Source organism: Schistocerca nitens, chromosome 1 (genome assembly GCF_023898315.1).
Source record: "Schistocerca nitens isolate TAMUIC-IGC-003100 chromosome 1, iqSchNite1.1, whole genome shotgun sequence".
NCBI lineage: Eukaryota > Metazoa > Arthropoda > Insecta > Orthoptera > Acrididae > Schistocerca > Schistocerca nitens.
The window spans coordinates 1,173,284,007-1,173,305,615 of NC_064614.1; the positions used below are offsets into that span (position 1 = coordinate 1,173,284,007).

The 21,609-nt window shown below is 44.3% G+C and overlaps 1 protein-coding gene and 1 non-coding gene across 9 annotated transcripts in view; one reads left to right on the plus strand and one right to left on the minus strand.

The window, feature by feature from the left end:
- LOC126200108 (protein-tyrosine sulfotransferase-like) overlaps positions 1-21,609 on the minus strand; it is a 971,294-nt gene that overhangs the window by 113,252 nt on the left and 836,433 nt on the right. The gene's annotated exons all lie outside the window — the stretch shown is intronic.
- On the plus strand, positions 17,651-17,734 carry Trnas-gga (transfer RNA serine (anticodon GGA)). The gene is given in 2 exon segments: positions 17,651-17,690; positions 17,700-17,734. It is a non-coding gene; the product is annotated as a tRNA-Ser (tRNA).

The following is a 21,609-nucleotide window of genomic DNA, read 5'->3' on the forward strand; positions in this document are numbered from 1 at the left end:
GTGATGACTGGGTGTTGTGTGATGTCCTTAGGTTAGTTAGGTTTAAGTAGTTCTAAGTTCTAGGGGACTGATGACCATAGATGTCAAGTCCCATAGTGCTCAGAGCCAAACCACGCAATCAATTCAGTCCCCCCATTTACGTGTCGATCCTTTGCACTCTACGTTAAGCTTTTACGTTTTATCGGTAAGTTTGGCAAGTAAACTACCAGGAAAGAGTTAAGTTCTGACGAAACAAGCTTTGTGCTAGAGAATTTGTTTATAGAAAAATGTAAAAAGTAAAATAATAAGACAGTTAAATCTAAACTAAAACTGATCGATTTTATTGTTGTACGGCTCTTTTTTCCTTTTTGTAACTCTAGAACAAAACGGGACTAATCTGAAGCCGTAAAATTTGCGAGTATTTTTTTAATTATTACATTTCTTGCAATCGTTAGTAGAAACTGTCGGCTTTTATCTCGAGATCTTCGACCGATGCTAGATCAACGATTGTTCTGACGTTACGGCAGCGCGAATAACTGGCACTGTCGAAGATTCACCCTCTACTACAGTCAGCCACCAGCAACTGAGGGTGAACATTTGATACTGCCAGCCACTCGCGCTGATGTAACGTCAGAATAATCACTGAACAAAAGTCGGCCCACGGTGCACAGATAAATCCAGCAGGCAATAAGTCATCTAGCCTAAACAGTTTTGTATGAGAGGAAACATCACGGAGCGCTGTTGTGGCGATGGCGGTTCAGACACCCACCCCTCATCCAGGTTTCACTAAGTCTCTAAAAGCAGAAGCAGGATTGGTCCGATTCGAAAGGTAACCCTCAACCCGGGCACGTGGTCCATCTCTAACGACCTCGTCGTCCAAGGAACATTACTGCTTAACATCCTTTCCTCCTTTCGACACAAGTAAACAATACCCGCCCCCTCACACTGATCTTTTAAGGAACTAACTTCCATGTGTAAAACATCTAGTTTTGCATGTGTCTCAATGTTTATGACGTCATATCTTCGTGATTATATCATGACACATGATATAATTTTAGCAGGCCGCTGTGGCCGAGCGGTTCTAGGCGCTTCAGTCCGGAACCGCGCTGCTGCTACGGTCGCAGGTTCGGATCCTCCCTCGGGCGCGGTTGTGTTTGATGTCCTTAGATTAGTTAGGTTTAAGTAGTTCTAAGTGCAGGGGACTGATGACCTCAGATGTTAAGTTCCGTAGTGCTTAGAGCCATATGAACCATTTTATGATATAATTTTGCAGTTTCATTCAGTGGTGTATGTGGATACTGTCCGCAAAATGTGTTACGAATAGTTAGTAGTAAAGAAATAACAAATTAAAATGCCATGACTGATGCTAAAGTTTTACTGCATAACCACTGAAATTGTACAAAGGCGAGAAAAAATTTCGAGAAGATTTGAAATTACGTGTAGGGTTTCCAAGGAGGTCATCAAGCATTCTAGTTCTCATATACTGTATTACTATAGTCTGCATGCCGTGAGATAAGCTCTCTTAAGAGACAAACACAATTTCTAACTTCAATAGTCGAATTAAGTCGGGTGATGCTGAGGGAATTAGATAAGGAAATGAGACACATAAAGCAGTAAAGGAGTTTTGCTATTTGGAGAGCAAAATAACTGATGATGGTCGAAGTAGAGAGGATATAAAATGTAGACTGGCAATGGCAAGGGAAGCGTTTCTGAAGAAGAGATATTTGTTAACATCGAGTATAGATTTAAGTGTCAGGAAGTCTTTTCTGAAAGTATTTGTATGGAGTGTAGCCATGTATGGAAGTGAAACATGGACGATAAATAGTTTGGACAAGAAGAGAATAGAAGATTTCGAAATGTGGTGCTACAGAAAAATGCTGATGATTAGATGGGTAGAAGAGGAGTTTGTGGCACAACTTGACAAGAAGAAGGGATCGATTGGTAGGACATGTTCTGAGGCATCAAGGGATCACCAATTTGGTATTAGAGGGCAGCGTGGAGGGTAAAAATCGTAGGGGGAGACCAAGACATGAATACACTAAGCAGATTCAGAAGGATGTAGGTTGCAGTAGGTACTGGGAGATGAAGAAGCTTGCACAGGATAGAGTAGCATGGAGAGCTGCATCAAACCAGTCTCAGGACTGAAGACCACAACAACAACAGTTGACTTACAGCCATAACTTTTAAATTCGGTCAATAATTGTACTGAATACTGAATACTGAAAACGAAGTTTTTGTCGCCTCTGGACGCGGTAAGACAGGCAACCTATTACTGGTCCGGTTATCGCTAACCAGGTTGGTAGTTTAGTTTTTTTCCGCCTTAAAACCGATCGAAAAGTTTTCGTTTGAGTGCGTTCCTGCAGCGTGTATGCCAGGTTGCGCGACTCCGATGCTGGTATACAAGCACCTACATGTAAGCAAGGAATTAGTGTGACATTAGTATCTTTCCGACACACGTGTGGCAAATGTGGAAACGTGAACTATAGCGACGATATTGCCAAATGCGTCGAAAATGACCAACGCGCTGTTATTCTTTTGTTGGGTGCCGATGCACAAACACCGGTAGATATGCATCGGAGAATGAAAAATGTGCGTGGGGCAGCATGTCTGACGAAAACCACCGTTGTGGGATGGTGCGCCAAGTTCCGTACTAGTTGCGACTCGACACAAAACGCCGGTCGGTCTTGGGAGGCCACCCTGATCCATTCAAGGAACTTGGTGTCTCCATCGCTAGAGAACGGTACTGCGCAACTATGGAGAAATTACGGCAACAGCACGCAATTAAGGCGCAACGTCCGGAAAAACTGCGACAAGGGGTACTGCTGCTTCATAATAACACACGTCCCCAATCGGAAATATCGTAATGCAGAAGTTACGCCAGTTCTCTCTCTATGTGATTATGACGCCTTCGGTCCCTTAAAAAAACTGACGGTTCGCGATTCCTGTCAGACGAGGATGTGCAGCAGCCAGTACGGACTGAGCCGTGTATGGCTCGTGTTCCCGCCATCATGTATTTTACACCCTGTTTTTAACGTACTTCCACCTCACTACGTTAATTTAAAGTACTACTGAGTTGCTGCTTTGCCTGACCGTGAGCGGCGCTAGCAGCGCGTATCGATATATCCCCTCTCGTAGTATCTTTGCTCGACTGCTATTACTTCCCGGTCGTTGTCTGTCGTAAGGAGTTCGGGTCGCGAGTTCGGGCTGCCAGTCATTTGGAACGCGCGAGGAGTGCAGTTCTGGGAGTTGGAACGCGGCACTAGTTCTGTCGGGTTGGAACAGCAGTCAGGCCTGCATGTCCATAGCTCGCCCGACAGTTGCCGTCACACATCGCTTGAGCGTGGACGGTCATCGTGGATCGTCGGTCGGTCGCCCTACCGGACGACGTGAATTGGCTAGCCGATCGCTTATGAGTTGGCTGTGTGTGTGAACAGACTCCCGATTGGTCTTCGTGATTGCACAGCCACTGATTCAAGTCTTCGTGCAAGTGATTGCCAAACTGTGTGTGTAGTTGGTGTCAATTCCACTGACAACTTGTTTTAAATGTTGACGGCGTACTGGCAGTGAGTCGGTCGGTTGCTGCGGACCAGGGAAGTTATCTCCGCGCGGTGCAGTCGGCTGGATCCACTGGCGGTCCCTGCGCAGTGTCGGAGCGTGTGTGGATCTGTCCGATCGCTACGAGCTTCGTGGTTCATCGACCCAGGACGTCAAAGTTGAGTAGTGGTTTCAACTACCCAAGCCACGTCCATTCATGTTGTGTGGTTCGTTTCAGTGGTTCGCTGTTGGAGAGGTTTTTCTGTGAGCAACACCGAGTGTTTCTACTGCTGGAATTTAGCCGCCATGCAGTCGAATTAACTATATTGGTTGACTTCAATTCAAGTGTACCAGCGGAATTTTCTACTTTGTGGCCGTTAGTGTTCCAGTTACTTGCCCTGGCCACTAACGTAATTTCAGGCAGTGTCCTTTCCTCACCTGTTGTCGCTATCCAACACGGTGTGTAGTTTGACAGCTTAATACATATACGTATTTGATAGTGCATAATCACGACCGTAACATTTTGTGTTTGAATTCTCACGTACCGATTGGTGCCAAGCAAGTCGTTGGGTCCGTGGCTGTCCCTTGGTTGGGTTCCGACGGATCAAGTGTAGTTGGGCTCACCACCCATCTCACGTAAGTGAACGAGGGCAGACCGACTTCCCTGGAGGCTTCTGAGTGCTGCTGTCTTCACTGTCATTCTCACCGGTGTTTAATTGTCTGTTTATAATCTATCGCCGTCCGCGGTGGCCGTGCGGTTCTAGGCGCTTCAGTCCGGAACCGCGAGACTGATACGATCGCAGGTTCGAATCCTGCCTCGGGCATGGATGTGTGTGATGTCCTTAGGTTAGGTAGGTTTAAGTAGTTGTAAGTTCTAGGGGACTGATAACCTCAGATGTTACAGCCCATAGTGCTCAGAGCCATTTTATAATCTATCAAAGCCAATGATAAAAAAGAAATTCTTGGTTTTAGTGTGTTTTATGTAAGTAAGTTTGAATTCCGGGAAGTGGATATTTGCTGAAAGGTTATTGCCGTTGTGTTGTCTTTCTTTTAGTCCGTTTTCAGCTACTTAAAGCTTAAGGCTTATGGTGATTTTTTTTTTAAATTTTGGAAAATTAACTGTGGGCCTTCAGCCTTGGAACCTCATTCTTAAAATTATCTTTCAAGCTTAAACATTGCGGCCTTCTGCCTTTGAAAGTTTATGGTAATTTATTTTAAAATCTTGAAAATTTTACTGTGGGCCTTCAGCCGTTTGTATTGCATTATGTTTCTGTTTGTCTATTCACCCTTGCTTTAAGGATTTCACCTTTGCTGATGTATATATATATATATATATATATATATATATATATTTTATTTGTAACTGTAACTGCGTGTTTTGTTGGTTTTAAAGATTTCTTGCTTAGAGGCCTTCAGCCACGAAAGATTTGGAGTTTGAAACTCGTAGTGGTAAAGGTTCGGCTATGTGGCGCTGTGGTTGTAAATGTGTTATTAAATTACAATAAATTACAAGTTTAAGGTGAAACTGACCCCAACCTTATTTGGCCCTTTCCACAATCCTAATCATTTCTGCCCAGCGGGTTTAGCGGGCGTTTCACGGACTTCTTCATGTAGCGAGACACGGTGTCTTACAAAATGGGTATCTTCAACCTCATGCATCGGTGGGATGATTACCTCAATGCTCACGATTTCACCCGATTGGCATACAGATTCAGGACTGTACGGCCATCGCACGTAACTTCTTGTTCACTCATTATAGACTAAGGTGACAAAAGTCATGGGATAGCGATGTTGTTGTTGTTGTTGTGGTCTTCAGTCCTGAGACTGGTTTGATGCAGCTCTCCATGCTACTCTATCCTGTGCAAGCTTCTTCATCTCCCAGTACCTACTGCAACCTACATCCTTATGAATCTGCTTAGTGTATTCATCTCTTGGTCTCCCCCTACGATTTTTACCCTCCACGCTGCCCTCCAATACTAAATTGGTGATCCCTTGATGCCTCAGAACATGCCCTACCAACCGATCCCTTCTTCTGGTCAAGTTGTGTCACAAACTCCTCTTCTCCCCAATCCTACTCAGTACCTCCCCATTAGTTATGTGATCTACCCATCTAATCTTCAGCATTCTTCTGTAGCACCACATTTCGAAAGCTTCTATTCTCTTCTTGTCTAAACTATTTATCGTCCATGTTTCACTTCCATACATGGCTACACTCCATACAAATACTTTCAGAAATGACTTCCTGACACTTAAATCTATACTCGATGTTAACAAATTTCTCTTCTTCAGAAACGATTTCCTTGCCATTGCCAGTCTACATTTTATATCCTCTCTACTTCGACAATCATCAGTTATTTTACTCCCTAAATAGCAAAACTCCTTTACTACTTTAAGTGTCTCATTTCCTAATCTAATACCCTCAACATCACCCGACTTAATTCGACTACATTCCATTATCCTCGTTTTGCTTTTGTTGATGTTCATCTTATATCCTCCCTTCAAGACACCATCCATTCCGTTCAACTGCTCTTCCAAGCCCTTTGCTGTCTCTGACAGAATTACAATGTCATCGGCGAACCTCAAAGTTTTTATTTCTTCTCCATGGATTTTAATACCTACTCCGAATTTCTCTTTTGTTTCCTTTACTGCTTGCTCAATATACAGATTGAATAACATCGGGGAGAGGCTACAACCCTGTCTTACTCCCTTCCCAACCACCGCTTCCCTTTCATGTCCCCCGACTCTTATAACTGCCATCTGGTTTCTGTACAAATTGCAAATAGCCTTTCGCTCCCTGTATTTTACCCCTGCCACCTTTAGAATTTGAAAGAGAGTATTCCAGCCAACATTGTCAAAAGCTTTCTGTAAGTCTACAAATGCTAGAAACGTAGGTTTGCGCCGGCCGCGGTGGTCTAGCGGTTCTGCCGCTGCAGTCCGGAACCGCGGGACTGCTACGGTCGCAGGTTCGAATCCTGCCTCGGGCATGGGTGTGTGTGATGTCCTTAGGTTAGTTAGGTTTAAGTAGTTCTAAGTTCTAGGGGACTTATGACCTAAGATGTTGAGTCCCATAGTGCTCAGAGCCATTTGAACCATTTTTCGTAGGTTTGCCTTTCCTTAATCTTTCTTCTAAGATAAGTCGTAAGGTCAGTATTGCCTCACGTGTACCAGTATTTCTACGGAATCCAAACTGATCTTCCCCGAGGTCGGCTTCTACTAGCTTTTCCATTCGTCTGTAAAGAATTCGTGTTAGTATTTTGCAGCTGTGGCTTATTAAACTGATTGTTCGGTAATTTTCACATCTGTCAACACCTGCTTTCTTTGGTATTGGAATTATTTTATTCTTCTTGAAGTCTGAGGGTATTTCGCCTGTTTCATACATCTTGCTCACCAGATGGTAGAGTTTTGTCATGACTTATGCACATGCAAAGATGGCAGTAATACGCGTACATAAGATATAAAAGGACAGTGCATTGGTGGTGCTGTCATTTGTACCCAAGTTATTCATGTGCAAAGATTTCCGACGTAATCAGGACCGCATGACAGGAATTAACAGACTTTAAACGAGGAATGGTAGTCAGAGCCAGAGGTATCGGACGTTTCATTTTGGACATCGTTAGGGAATTCAATAACCCGAGATCGACAGTGTCAAGAGTGTGCCGAGAATACCAAATTTCAGGCGTTACCTCTCACCTCAGACAGCGCAGTGACCGACGGCCTTCACTTAACGACCGAGAGCAGCGGCGTTTGCACAGAGTTTTCGGTGCTAACAGACAAGCAACACAGCGTTAAATGAAAGCAGAAATCAATGTGGGTCGTATGACGAACGTATCCGTTTGGACAGTGCTGCGAAATTTTGTTTAATGGGCTGAAGCAGCAGACGACCACGACGAGTGCCTTTGCTAACAGCACGACACCGCCTGCAGCGCCTCTCCCGGGCTCGTGATCATATCGGTTGGATGCAAGACAACTGGAAAACCATGGCCTGGTCAGATGAGTCCCGATTTCAGTTGGTAAGAGTTAGCGGTAGGTTTCGCGTGTGGCGCAGGCCCCATGAAGATATGGACCCAAGTTCTCAAGAAGGCACTGTGCCAACTGTTGGTGGCTCTATAATGGTGTTGAATGTGTTTACGTGGAATGGACTCGGTCCTCTGCTCCAACTGAACCGGTCATTGGGTGGAAATGGTTATGTCTGGCTAGTTAGAGATCGCTTGCAGCCATTCACGGACCTCACGTTTGCAAACAACGGTGGAATTTTTATGGATGACAACGCGCCATGTTACCGGGCCACAGTTGTTCGTGATCGGTTTGGAGAACATTCTGAACAATTCGAACGAATGATTTGTGCGCCGAGGTCGCCCGCCATGAATGCTATCGAACATTTACGGGATTTAATCAAGAAACCAATTCGTGCACAAAATCCTGCTTCAACAACACTTTCGCAATTATGGACGGCTATAGAGTCAGCATGGCTCAATATTTCTGCGGGGGGCATGTAATGACTTGTTGGCACCATACCACGTCGAGTTGTTGCATTTTCCCGGGCAAAAGGGCCACAGACACGGGTTCCCACGTATATGTTTCTTGACTTCCGCAAGGCGTTTGATACAGGTCCCCACAGTCGTTTGATGAACAAAGTAAGAGCATATGGACTATCAGACCAACTGTCTGATTGCATTGAAGAGTTCCTAGATAACAGAACGCAGCATGTCATTCTCAATGGAGACAAGTCTTCCGAAGTAAGAGTGATTTCAGGTGTGCCGCAGCGGAGTGTCGTAGGACCGTTGCTATTCACAATATATATAAATGACCTTGTGGATAACATCGGAAGTTCACTGAGGCTTTTTGCGGATGTTGCTGTAGTGTATCGAGAGGTTGTAATAATGAAAAATCGTACTGATATGCAGGAGGATCTGCAGCGAATTGACGCATGGTGCAGGGAATGGCAATTGAATCACAATGTAGACAAGTGTAATGTGCTGCGAATACATAGAAAGAAATATCCTTTATCATTTAGCTACAATATAGCAGGTCAGCAACTGGAAGCAGTTAATTCCATAAATTATCTGGGAGTACGCATTAGGAGTGATTTAAAATGGAATGATCATATAAAGTTGATCGTCGGTAAAGCAGATGCCAGACTGAGATTCATTGGAAGAATCCTAAGGAAATGCAAACAAAGGAAGTAGGTTACAGTACGCTTGTTCGCCCACTGCCTGAATACTGCTCAGCAGTTTGGGATCCGTACCAGATAGGGTTGATAGAAGAGATAGAGAAGATCCAACGGAGAGCAGCGCGCTTCGTTACAGGATCATTTAGTAATCGCGAAACTGTTACGGAAATGATAGATAAACTCCAGTGGAAGACTCTGCAGCTCGGTAGGGGCTTTTGTTGAAGTTTCGAGAACATACCTTCACCGAAGAGTCAAGTAGTATATTGCTCCCTCCTGCGTATATCTCGCGAAGAGACCATGAGGATAAAATCACAGAGATTAGAGCCCACACAGAGGCATACCAACAATCTTTCTTATCACGAAGTGGAATAGAAGGGAGAACCGATAGAGGTACTCAAAGTACCCTCCGCCACACACCGTCAGGTGGCTTGCGGAGTATCGATGTAGATGTAGAAAAGGAGGTCCGACACGATATTAGGACGTATCCCGTTAGTCTTGTCATCTCAGTATATGCTACAACCAAGTACCTCACGCGTGAACTTGTCGTCGATCAGAAGAATTGTGGTGCTGAGATGCTGTGTCGTACCGGGCTAGCCAGGCACCAGCCGAGACGCTGCAGAGCGCCACCTGCTGCTGTCGCGTGCGAACGTCTCAATTACCAACACCGGGCCGCCCGCTCTGTGTGCCTTTAGACGCCGGGCAGAGCCGCGCCTCGCGGTTTACGCTGCAGCAGCGGCGACTACACAGAGAGCCGGTGCGTCATTAGCGGGGCGGCCTGTGAGAGCAGAGCTACTCTCGTCGCAGCCCGACCCTCCTGCGCAACCGCAGAGCACTCCGACAGCGCCGCTCCTGCCCGGGATTACCTGGCGCAGATAACACGGCACCGGCAAACACGGCGCCGCTACTGCGTCTGCTGCTGCGCCACTTCCTGCTTATCTAACTAGCCACCACACACGTACAGCTGCCTGCTGCCACACGACAACGACAAGTACACTCCCGTAGCGCAACGAGTTGCTTTTGCACACACAAACAGTCCAAAAGCGTCTGGCCGATAAGCAACAAGTGAACCGTACACACAGCCTTCCTATGTACCTCGCGCTACTGTGGCTGACGGAGAGGGTATTCTTACGTGGGGAACACAAGATTCGTATTTTTTCCGCTGCATACTGGTCGAAATACTTTTAGACAAGCGCGTAACCAGCACGGATACAATAGTCTTTCCTTCCTTTAGTGCTCAGTCCTGTGAGCGGCTGACAGAAGTCTGACTGGGAGTACATTTCTGACCTTCACATATTTTTTCCGCGTCAAAGGAAACGTCCGATTCCACCTGTCTGCTTTGACCCATGACGTAAGGGTGTTGTGTGTGAGTTTACGAGTTGCTTGTGTTTGTAGATGTAGTCTTCTTGTGTTTGTTGGTCACACACAACACCCTTACGTCATCTGTCAAAGCAGACGGGTGGAATCGGACGCTTCCGTTGGCCCTTTTTCCTACAACATTTCCGCATAGGTGTTACACTCCAGCCATTTTTTAATATGATCTTTGCATTTCACTAGTATTCTCACAGCTGATATTCCATCAACATATCCCTCTATTACTGTTGTTAGGAGATTATGTCTCAATATATGACTAATAATGAATATTCTTTTTACAACAGTGTTTCGTAAAATCTTCAAAGACTTCGTCATTCGTGATCGGAAGACTTCATTTGATTTTAGGATGCGCATCTGACACGAAACCTCATAATATATTTACATCTACATGGATACCCTGAAAATCACACTTAAGTGCCTGGCAGAGGGCTCACCGTACCACATTCACAACAGTTCTCTATTATGTATTCCAATCTCGAAAAGCGCGCGTAAACAACGAACACCCATATGATTCAAATAAATGAATTAAATGGCTCTGAGCACTATCGGACTTAACATCTGAGGTCATCAGTCCCATAGAACTTAGAACTGCTTAAACCTAACTAACCTACCGAGCGAGGTGGCGCAGTGGCTAGCACAATAGACTCGTATTCGGGAGGACGATGGTTCAATCCAGAGTCCGGCCATCCTGATTTGGGTTTTCTGTGATTTCCCTGAATCGCTCCAGGCAAATGCCGGGATGGTTCCTTTGAAAGGGCACGGCCGATTTCCTTCCCCTTCCTTCCCTAATCCGATGAGACCGATGACCTCGCTGTTTGGTCTCTTCCCCCAAACAATCCAATACAATCCTAACTAACCTAAGGACATCACACACATCCATGCCCGAGGCAGAATTCGAACCTGCGACCGTAGCAGCAGCGCGGTTCGGTACTGAAGCTCCTAGAACCGCTCGGTCACAGAGGCCGGCCATATGTTTCCCCGCGAGCTCCAATTTCCCTTATTTTATTACGATGATCGTTTCTCCCTATGTAGGTGGGCAGCAACAAAATATTTTCGCATTTGGAGGAGAAAGTTGGTGCTCGAAATTTCGTGAGAAGATTCCGCCGCAATGAAAAACGCATTTGTTTTAATGATGTCCACGCTCCCCTCCATTTCGCGATAATATGAAACGTGCTGCCCATCATTGAACTTTCTCGATGGACTCCTTCATCCCTATCTGGTAAGGATCGCACACCGTGCAGCAGTACAGCAAAAGAGGACGGACAAGTGTAGTGTAGGCAGTCCGTTTAGTACATCTGTTGCATTTTCTAAGTGTTGTAGCAATAAAACGCAGTCTTTCGTTTGTCTTCCCCACAACATTTTCTATGTGTTCTTTCCAATTTAAGTTGTTTGCACTTGTAATTCCTAGGTATTTAGTTGGATTTACGGCCTTTAGGTTTGACTGATTTATCGTGTAAGCAAAGTTTAACGGATCTCGTTTAGCACTCATTTTATTATTTAGGGTCAACTGTCAATTTTCACACCAGACTCATATCTTTTCTAAATCGTTTTACAATTTGTTTTGATCTTCTGATGGCTTTACTAGACGATAAGCGACAGCATCGTCTACAAACAACCAAAGACGGCTGCTCAGATTGTTTCCTAAACCGTTTATATAGATAAGGAACAGCAGAGGGCCTATAACACTAGCTTGAGAGACGCCACAAATCACCTGTTTTACTCTATGACTTTCCATCAGTTACTACAAACTGTGACCTCTCTGACAGGAAGTCACGAATCCATCCACAAAATAGAAGCGATATTCCATAAGCACGGAATTTCACTACAACCCGCTTGTGTGGTACAGCCGGCCGCGGTGGTCTCGCGGTTCTAGGCGCGCAGTCCGGAACCGTGCGACTGCTACGGTCGCAGGTTCGAATCCTGCCTCGGGCATGGATGTGTGTGATGTCCTTAGGTTAGTTAGGTTTAAGTAGTTCTAAGTTCTAGGGGACTTATGACCACAGCAGTTGAGTCCCATAGTGCTCAGAGCCATTTGAACCATCTTCGGAGGTTGGTACAACATTAAATGGGGATTATGTTGAAAAATAAAAGGTTTCTGAAAGCATAAATTCTCATTTTCACTATCAGGTAAGACAGTTTTCCATATCACTGTCGTACATTTCGGGACACTGTCCAGGAAGGCGGCGGAGTATTGTCAACTGGAAGTTTACACAGGTTGAAATGAGACCTCTGATGTTTAATAAAGTATCTTATCGATGAACAATAAGAAACCTCTTACCTGATCACGTGTATCTATTTGTTCAGCTACAGCACCTCATAGGCGGCCCGTACCTTGAATACGATCCCAACGCACCAAAATTTTTCCATGCTGATTTGAGAAACACTCAATGAACACAAAGGAACTGTTACGGCCAACCAGATCAACTGACCTCAATCCACTTAAGCAAATATGGGTTGACATATCGAGCACAATGTGGAAGCTGTGGCCCCAGTTCTGTTCCATCACACTGAGATGTGGTCCGCAATTGACAGGTCACATACTATGCCAGGTAGTAGCCTCTAATCACGGTACAGAGTATCGCGGACAGTACTTTACACCGATATCAGCTATTCCCTCTCGTGTTGTATTCGCATAATCAGCGAGAGAAAAGTGACTGTATGGCGTCCCTAATACGTCTTATCGTATTTTCTTGATCGACACAAGGAACAGACGAGAAAGACAAATGTGTATAGTACACTTCGGAAACAGGGTCACCAAATTAACGATCCTTCATGAGAACAACGCCTTCTCTCTCCCTGTAATTCCAACCTAAATTCACATATCACCGCGCTCAAATCCGAAACAACGCCAAAATATTTTCTGTAAATAAGAGGCAGTTTACTGTTCGAGGCCCTATAAATATGCAACATATAAACATAGATGCCCATTTACCTAGTATCAGGCCATGGCTAGTGTCAGTGGGTGTTTTCAGAATTTTTGTGAAACACTGTATGATACTTAAAAACTGCAGAATGAAAACTGGAATGAGATTTTCACTCTGCAGCGGAGTGTGCGCTGATATGAATCTTCTTGGCAGATTAAAACTGTGTGCCGGACCGAGACTCGAACTCGGGACCTTTGCCTTTCGCGGGCAAGTGCTCTACCAACTGAGCTACACAAGCACGACTCACGCCCCGTCCTCACAGCTTTACTTCTGCCAGTACCTCGTCTCCTACCTTCCAAACTTTCCAGAAGCTCTCCCGCGAACCTGGTAGAGCACTTGCCTGCGAAAGGCAAAGGTCCTGAGTTCGAGTCTCGGTCCGGCACACAGTTTTAATCTGCCAGGAAGTTTCAGAATGAAAACTAGTTGTCTGCTACATGCAATTATTCTACATGAAATGTTTGATATTTATGCCATCCTCACATATGTACCATAAATTCAGTATTAAAATACGCGCCTACGAGCAGTGAAGAACTTACCAGTGATTTATTAATCGTTTAATTCAAATAGTACATTCTAAATATTATATTTTCAAAGGTTATACATAATTATCGTGTAGTTTATTTTATGAATATGAAAATCCAACTAGATGAACTAGAGGCTATGTCAAAAATATTCCACAGCAGCTTGAAAAAGATGGACTGCATATTGCGTTGTGCAGGGCTCAAGGTTATGCCGCGCCGGTGTCAGGTGTACGTGCAAGAGTGCAACGAAAAATTCCAGAAGTCAATCCAAAAGCTCTGTCGATCTCCATGCTAATCATTCCTTAAATCTTTATGGAGTCCATGCATTCTCATGTGTTTCCGGCAGCGTCATCCGTTTTGGAGCTGCAGAGAAGTCACATTCATTCTTGTCGACCTCTACATGTACATGGGAATTACTTGTACAGAAAACAGCAAAAACTTGGAAACGACTGTCCGATAGCCGCTGGAGAGCACATTACAATTCAGTTAAAGTCACAAAAGGAAACGTGGAAACGATTCCAGGATTTTGCAACATATGCAAGATCCATCAAAGACAAACCTTGAGACTAGATCCTCAGCAAGCTTGCTCCTTCCAGGTATACGCGATTTTACGCTCTTGACCTACGTCCCATTTTGGCGCACTGTACTCGAGGCAATAAATTTATTCCAAAAATGAATTTGGATAAAGAACTCGGCAAATTAAAAAGGAACGAACTACAATAACTACAGACAATGCTGTTACTTGTCCTACAAATTCAACGATATGGACTTTAACACTGACCGACAAGACAGAATGAAGATAAATAAAACAATTCCGTGACAACTAGCTCGTGACTCTGGATTAGCAACTCAAGAAATAATTCTTTGATCAATGTCTGAATTGTTATGATACACGACCATGAAGACAACCACCAAAATTATCCAAGTTGTTGAAAGGCAATTTACTCTTGAAGGTTCCGAACACAATCCGGATGAAGCACTGGAGACTCATGTAGGAATTTACTATAAGGGGAACTGGTGTTGCAAGAAATAAGAAGTATAATAACAGATCTACGTGCAACCAATACGAGTGTGGACGTCGTTGCTAGAGGGACAGTCTAAGAAATACTGCAATTTTTGATTAAATTCTACTTCAGTGAATCATTATCCTGTACGTCACGTATGATTCAATACTTTTGCGACCATTTGTCTCTCAGTCAAATCATGCAAGAAAAAGTTTTCTAAACTGAAACTAATAAAAATTATGTTCGCTCTACGCTGAATCGAGAACTACTAGCCAATTTGTCCATTTTCTCAACTGAAAAAAATGAAATAGATTTCAACGACGTTATTGAGAATTTCAGTAAAGTAAAGGCAAGAAAACATTTACTATAGTGACATCAATAATAACTAAAGTCTCGTATTAAGATCACAAAACTAACTTTTACAATGTAAAACTTTATTTACAGAGATATAAAATAAAATGTAATTTTCTTATTTTATTCTTTATTATTTCTTTGCACTCTGCCTGATGGATGCTGAGCTAAATGCTGACTCGTATTCTAAGTTTCTCACCTATATCTTTAAGTATGTATATCATACTAATGCTTATAGTACACAAATTATGAATACGTGTTTTTTTCTCAACCGTTACAGCTACATAATTCACTTTTTTAAAAATGTATGCTAAAAATACATGCCTCCGTCGGGCTTACTCCGCCACTGATCACAGAGCGTCTCAAACCTTTATGATTGAAAGTCTACAGGTGGTACAGGATCCTAAAGCTACATACTTCGAGATTACAAACTAATAGCCGGAAACAATATTTAGCATTTCGTTTACGTAAAAGGCTTATACTACATACCAGCAACTTAAATTGTGCCAAGTGAGAACAGCCAGTCTCAATGCATACATTACAGTGGCGGAAAAAAACCCTTGCTTCCTTCCACCAAATATCCCAGTTGTCTTACACAATGAGTGCGGCTGCTAGACCGTCTAAAGCAGTTACCCTCCAGTCTTTAATGGGTATCACGCACCAATGATTTCAGGTAACCATAGAGAAAAATATCCGCTGTGGAAACATCACAGACGATTGTGTATTATTTTTCATAGTAGCGCCGCCAACTTCAATGCCATAAGGCAGTCGTTTATTATGAAATACATTGTGTTCCAAAATAACCTTTACAACTTTGATCAAGTGTATTTCAAAAATGGAGATGGCTAGAAATGTGAAGTTTGAGGCATAATGTTCAAATTCACCTTTTTTTAAGTTAGTTATTGACGAAAACGTCCCCAAACAAATGACACAGTTTATGGAATGGTTCAAAGAGACCAGATCTGACATCCAAGTCCAGACAACCTTTCGGACACGTTACACAAGCAAACCGCTATCTTGTTGACCATCAGACAGTGGTAGAGGTGGTTGAAGGAACCCAGTGTCATAAAGAGAACAAGTCCCAGGCATCCGAGCACGAGTGATGCAGATGAAGAGCGGGTGCAACAGGCATTTATGCGGAGACCAACCCAACCAATCCGTCAAGCGTCTTGACAGTCGCAGCTGCTACCAACTATTGAGCACAGAATGCAATACAAGAGACTGAACCTTCATGCCTACAAAACCACACCTTCTGCAAGCACTTCAACCTGATGACAGGCCAAAGCGCAGAGCATCAACAACTGAGACTAAGTTGCATCAACTATGAACTAGTCTATCCGAAAACGATGATTTCAAGGAGGAAGCCTGCTTTCATCTGTCCGGGAAGGTATACCGACACAATGAGAGGATCTGGAGCTTCGAGAACCCCCCCCCCCCCCCCCCACTTAAGCATGGAAATTGTGCGTGACAGTCCAAAGGTAAACTGGGCTACGATCGTTAGAAAGGCTTTGGATGGGACATTTCCAGGTCGCTGGATTGGCAGAGAAGGACCCATTTGCTGGCTCCTAAGGTCCCCAGATATAACCTCATTAGATTTTTTTCCTTGGGGCTTTGTGAAAGATGCTGTTTACCAGCCACCAGTGCAGAGCCTGCAGGAGCTGCTAGCCCATTTCAGAGCAGCAGTCGCACACGTTAATGACGACGTGCTAGGAAGGAGACGGGAGGAACTGAAATGTCGCATGCGTTGAATCGCTACGAACATTTTAGGTTTGTGTGAACATTATGCCTCAAACCGCACATTTCTACACATCCCCATTTCCGAAAATGCCTGATTGAAGTTTTCCATATCATTTTGGAACACAGTCTACAGCAGCTTAGGTATTTAATATGGGTTGCTCTTGCAAGACCTCGTACAGCCTGAAATATTCATTTCCGACCATTGGTCTGTTACCACAAAGTAGTCAGATTAGGAGCCTCTCACGTCTTTACAATTTTTATACTAAAGGTTTTGGGCGCGTTGTATAATCAATGGGAGGGTACGTGCCTCGTTGTAGGATGAAAGTAGCTCTTTTTCTACAGAAGAGGCCCTTACTGTGTACCTTCTTTCAGTCGCATAGACGAGATGACGAGCTGTTAATATATTTACTTGGGCCAGTTGTCTTTAAAAAAAAATAAAAAATAAAAAAGGACAGCGATAAAGATAAAGAAAAGAAGATATAAAGAAAAAAGAAACTATAGAAGAGGGCAGATGACTAAGTTATCGTGCGCCCTTATCCACACATTCGCTAGTAACAGACAAGGCTTAATGTCAAACCACACTAAAACTCTATGTTTCTAATGATATAAAATTAATAAACGATGAGAAAAAACATTTGGCCAACCGGATGTGTGAACATCGAGTTTAATGCACTCATGCTCGGTTCCTGCTGCTACAGGGTTTATCGGACTGCCGAAATAACTTACAAAGAAAGACAAAAATGATTGTCAGTAATTGTTCTGACACTTCACTTCATATCTTCCACAATCTGCCGAAATATCTGCAGTTACTCTGTCTCCGGGTCAGTGCGAAGTGGACGAGGTCGGGCTCAAGACAACAGCCTCCTGACCACCATGTAGCAGCAGCGAAGTGACAATATCCTGAAGCAGTGTCTGTATTTTAATATGTCGTTACAACATTCAGTGCAGCAAGGCAAAAATCTGTGGCCTCTAGTCAGTCGTATAAGGAAGCATATTTTTCTGAAAATGGCCGAGCGTAGTAAGTATTGCCAGTAATCGAATGAATACTTGGAATAGCCGGCCGGAGTGGCCGAGCGGTTAAAGGCGCCACAGTCTGGAACCTCACGACCGCTACGGTCGCAGGTTCGAATCCTGCCTCCGGCATGGATGTGTGTGATGTCCTTAGGTTAGTTAGGTTTAAGTAGTTCTAAGTTCTAGGGGACTGATGACCTCAGATGTTAAGTCCCATAGTGCTCAGAGCCAATACTTGGAATATGGATTCATTCCCTCGCCTATAAATGCACAACTAGCACTGCGACTCATTTGTGAAATGAAATTTCCAAATGAAACAAAAATGGTTCAAATGGCTCTGAGCACTATGGGGCTCAACATCTGAGGTCATCAGTGCCGTAGAACTTAGAACTACTTAAACCTAACTAACCTAAGGACATCACACACATCCATCCCCGAGGCAGGATTCGAACCTGCGACCGTAGCAGTCACGCGGTTCGGGACTAGAACCGCACGGCCACCGCGGCCGGCTCAAATGAAACAATGAAGGCTTCCACATCATCGTGGAAAACGGAATCCTGAAAGACTAGGTAAGCCTATTTCATTTCACGAGCTTTAATGCAAAACTATAGGGAAGTTATTCGAAGAATCTGCCACTGTTGACTAGGGTCTCCTTGCTCTCTATAAAACTCTTTACTGGTAGTGAAATGTGGGATTCCTAGAACAATTGAGGAATTTCTTGCGTTACTTTCAGTTCATAAAATGATTCACACTACGCTGGGGCCTGATGCATCTGCCACGATACATATCATTAAAGCGACAGCGCTTCGAGTAAAATCAACGATAAGTCCTATGAGCTGTAAAGTATCGAATTCTACAAAAATATGTCCAGTATTATGAAAGATATGATTTAATACGTAAAAAAAGCAAAATCCAATACTTCTTGGGCATCATCACAAGTAAACTGACACATACAAATTATGGCAATGGTAATTTGAAATATTTTTGACATTTTAACGTTTTAGTTGAAGAGGTGAGGACCGGGAGTGTTTTGAATTATGGTGGCGTAAAAAGACCTCACATGACTATCTTTCGATGAGGCTAAGGCACGAGTGTTACCCGGATCACCTATATCGGTTGAAGATGATCACCTCTGAACACTGCGATAAGGACACAAGGGCAGCAGCGGATCTCGACCATGTTACAAGTACACGACTGCACAATAAGACTCGTATAAGAAATTGGTTGCGGGAGGTTAGCCCCTTCAATCACTGTTCCTCTTGTACTCCACCGTTTTGAAATCCACCGGCATCCAAATTTAATTTATGAGTTGCTGAGGCATTCATTTTCACATTACATCAACCCGATTCGTAACTGGTCCGTTATTTTTTGTTTTGAATTGCGTACATACCTCCATTTGTACATTAAATTTTCATTATTGCTCTCTTGTGCATTCTATGTCACTGTTCTACAGGCACTATTGTACATACCGTAGGTTGTATTGAGTTCGTCATTTTGGATTTTTCTTTTAAGTGCATCTCTCTGTATGCTACAATTATCACACTGATATACGACGTTATTTACAATTTTGTTCTTCAGCTATTGTTACACTTATTGTATGATGTACGGTGTTTGCACTTTCCAGTTTTGTCTTTTACTATAATACCACATGCATGTTTGTCATAATTTTGCTGTATAGTGCTGTTTGTAATTCTGCTCCAATGTCACTGTCATCAACGCCGCCGGCTGTCTGGTGTTTGTCTAATTGCGCTTCTTTTTAAGAGTGCGTTTGTATGCTAACTTCGTAATTTTGAACTATTTCTTTTTTGCGATTATGTTTGGACCTTGTAACCCAAAGCCAAAACGAAGAAAAATAAAAAAAAAAAAAATCACGTACAGGTAGCTATGGCTAATAGCCCTCCAGCGTCACAGCAGTACGTCGCGGGTGGTCTATGCCACAAGTGACAGGGGCTACATCAGCGAACACCGCCAATGCCCGTGCAGGCGACAGCGGCAGCGGCAGAGCTACCAGCTGGCACAGGCAATGCAGACACCACCAAAAACATACGTTTTACATATTAGGTACATTGTGCTTCCACCTACTGCCAGTTACTCCACATCAGCGACCTCAGTAGTCATTAGACATCCTGAGAGAGCGGAACGGAGCGCTCCTTGGAACTCACGGACTTCGAACAGGGACAGATGATTGTGTGTCACTTGTCTCATACGTCTCTACGCGAGATTTTCAGACTCATCCATAGGTCCATTGTTTCAGATGTGATAGTGAAGTGGAGTGGAAACGCGAAAGGACACGTACAACACAAAAGCGTACAGGCCGACCACGTGTTTTGACTAACAGAGACCACCGACAGTCGTAATGTGTAATAGGCAGACATCTATCCAGACCATCACACAGGAATTCCAATCTGCATCAGGAGCCACTGTAAGTACTATAACAGTTAGATGGGAGGTGAGAAAACATGGATCTGATGGTCGAGCGGCTGCTCAAAAGGCACACACCACGCCGGTAAATGCCAAAAGACGCCTCACGTGGTGTAAGAAGCGTAAACATAGGACTATTGAACAGTGAAAAACTTTACGTCGAGTGACGAATCACGGTACACAATGTGACGATCCCATGGCAGGGTGCGCGAATGGTGAATGCCCGGTGAACGTTATCTAGCAGCGTGTGTAGTGCCAACAGTAAAATTCGGAGGCGGTGGTGTTATGGTGTAGTCGTGTTTTTCTTGGAGGGGGCTTGCACCCCATGTTGTTTTGCGTGGCACTACCACAGCACAGGCCTACATTGATGTCTTAAGGACCTTCTCGCTTCCCACTGTTGAAGAGCAATTCACGGACGACGATTGCGTCTTTCAACACGATCGACCACCTGTTCATAGTGCAAGGCCTGTTGCGCAGTGGTTACACGACAATAACATCCCTGTAATGGATTGGCCTCTACAGAGTCCCGTCCTGAATCCTATAGGATACCTTTGGGGCGTATTGGAACGCCGACTTCGTGCCAGGCTCCACCTGCCGACATCGATACCTCTCCTCGGTGCAGCACTCCGTTAAGAATGGGCTGCCATTACCCAAGAAACCTTTCAGCACCTGATTGAACGTATGCCTGCGAGATTGGAAACTGTCATCAAGGCTAAGGTTGGGCCAACACCATACTGATTCCAGCATTACCGATGGAGGGCGCCACGAACTTGTAAGTCATTTTCAGCGAGGTGTCCGGATACTTCTGATCGCATAGTGTCGGTCTCACCGTATCCTAGTGACTCAGCAGTACAGGGAGATTATAATTAAACCACCGCTACTTGAGAGCGCCCCCCCCCCTCCCCCACGAAAAATGAGTGATCGTAGGACAATGGAAATGAAAATGAGCGTTTGGCGTCATTTGCCGGGAGGTCCCTGGCGGGGCAGGTCCAGCCGCCTTGGTGCCGGTCTCATTACATTCTACTCCACACTGGGCGACCTACGCGCCGGATGGGGATGAAATAATGATGAAGACAGCACAACACCCATTCCCTGAGCGGAGAAAATCCCCGACCCATCCGTGAATCGAAGTCGGGCCCGTAGGACGGCAATCCGTCACGCTGACCACTCAGCTATCGGGGCGGACTTCGTAGGACAACGAAACTTTGTGGAAACAATTGTACGGTCTTACGGAAGAGATGTAACCAATGTACCATTGGGAAAAAATACATTTTAATAATACATTTTAATTTCCACGTGAGATGGTATCATTTGTTAATTGTGTACCATATTTACATTCCAGGTTACAAACGTTGATCAGTGTGACGACCAGTTGCATCCACGACAGCCTAGGACCGCACTACAGATTGCTCTAATGCCGCCCGAAATATTTCATGTGCCATGTGTGGTGTCACCGCCAGACACCACACTTGCTAGGTGGTAGCCTTTAAATCGACCGCGGTCCGTTACTATACGTCGGACCCGCGTGTCGCCACTGTCAGTGATTGCAGACCGAGCGCCGCCACACGGCACGTCTAGAGAGACGT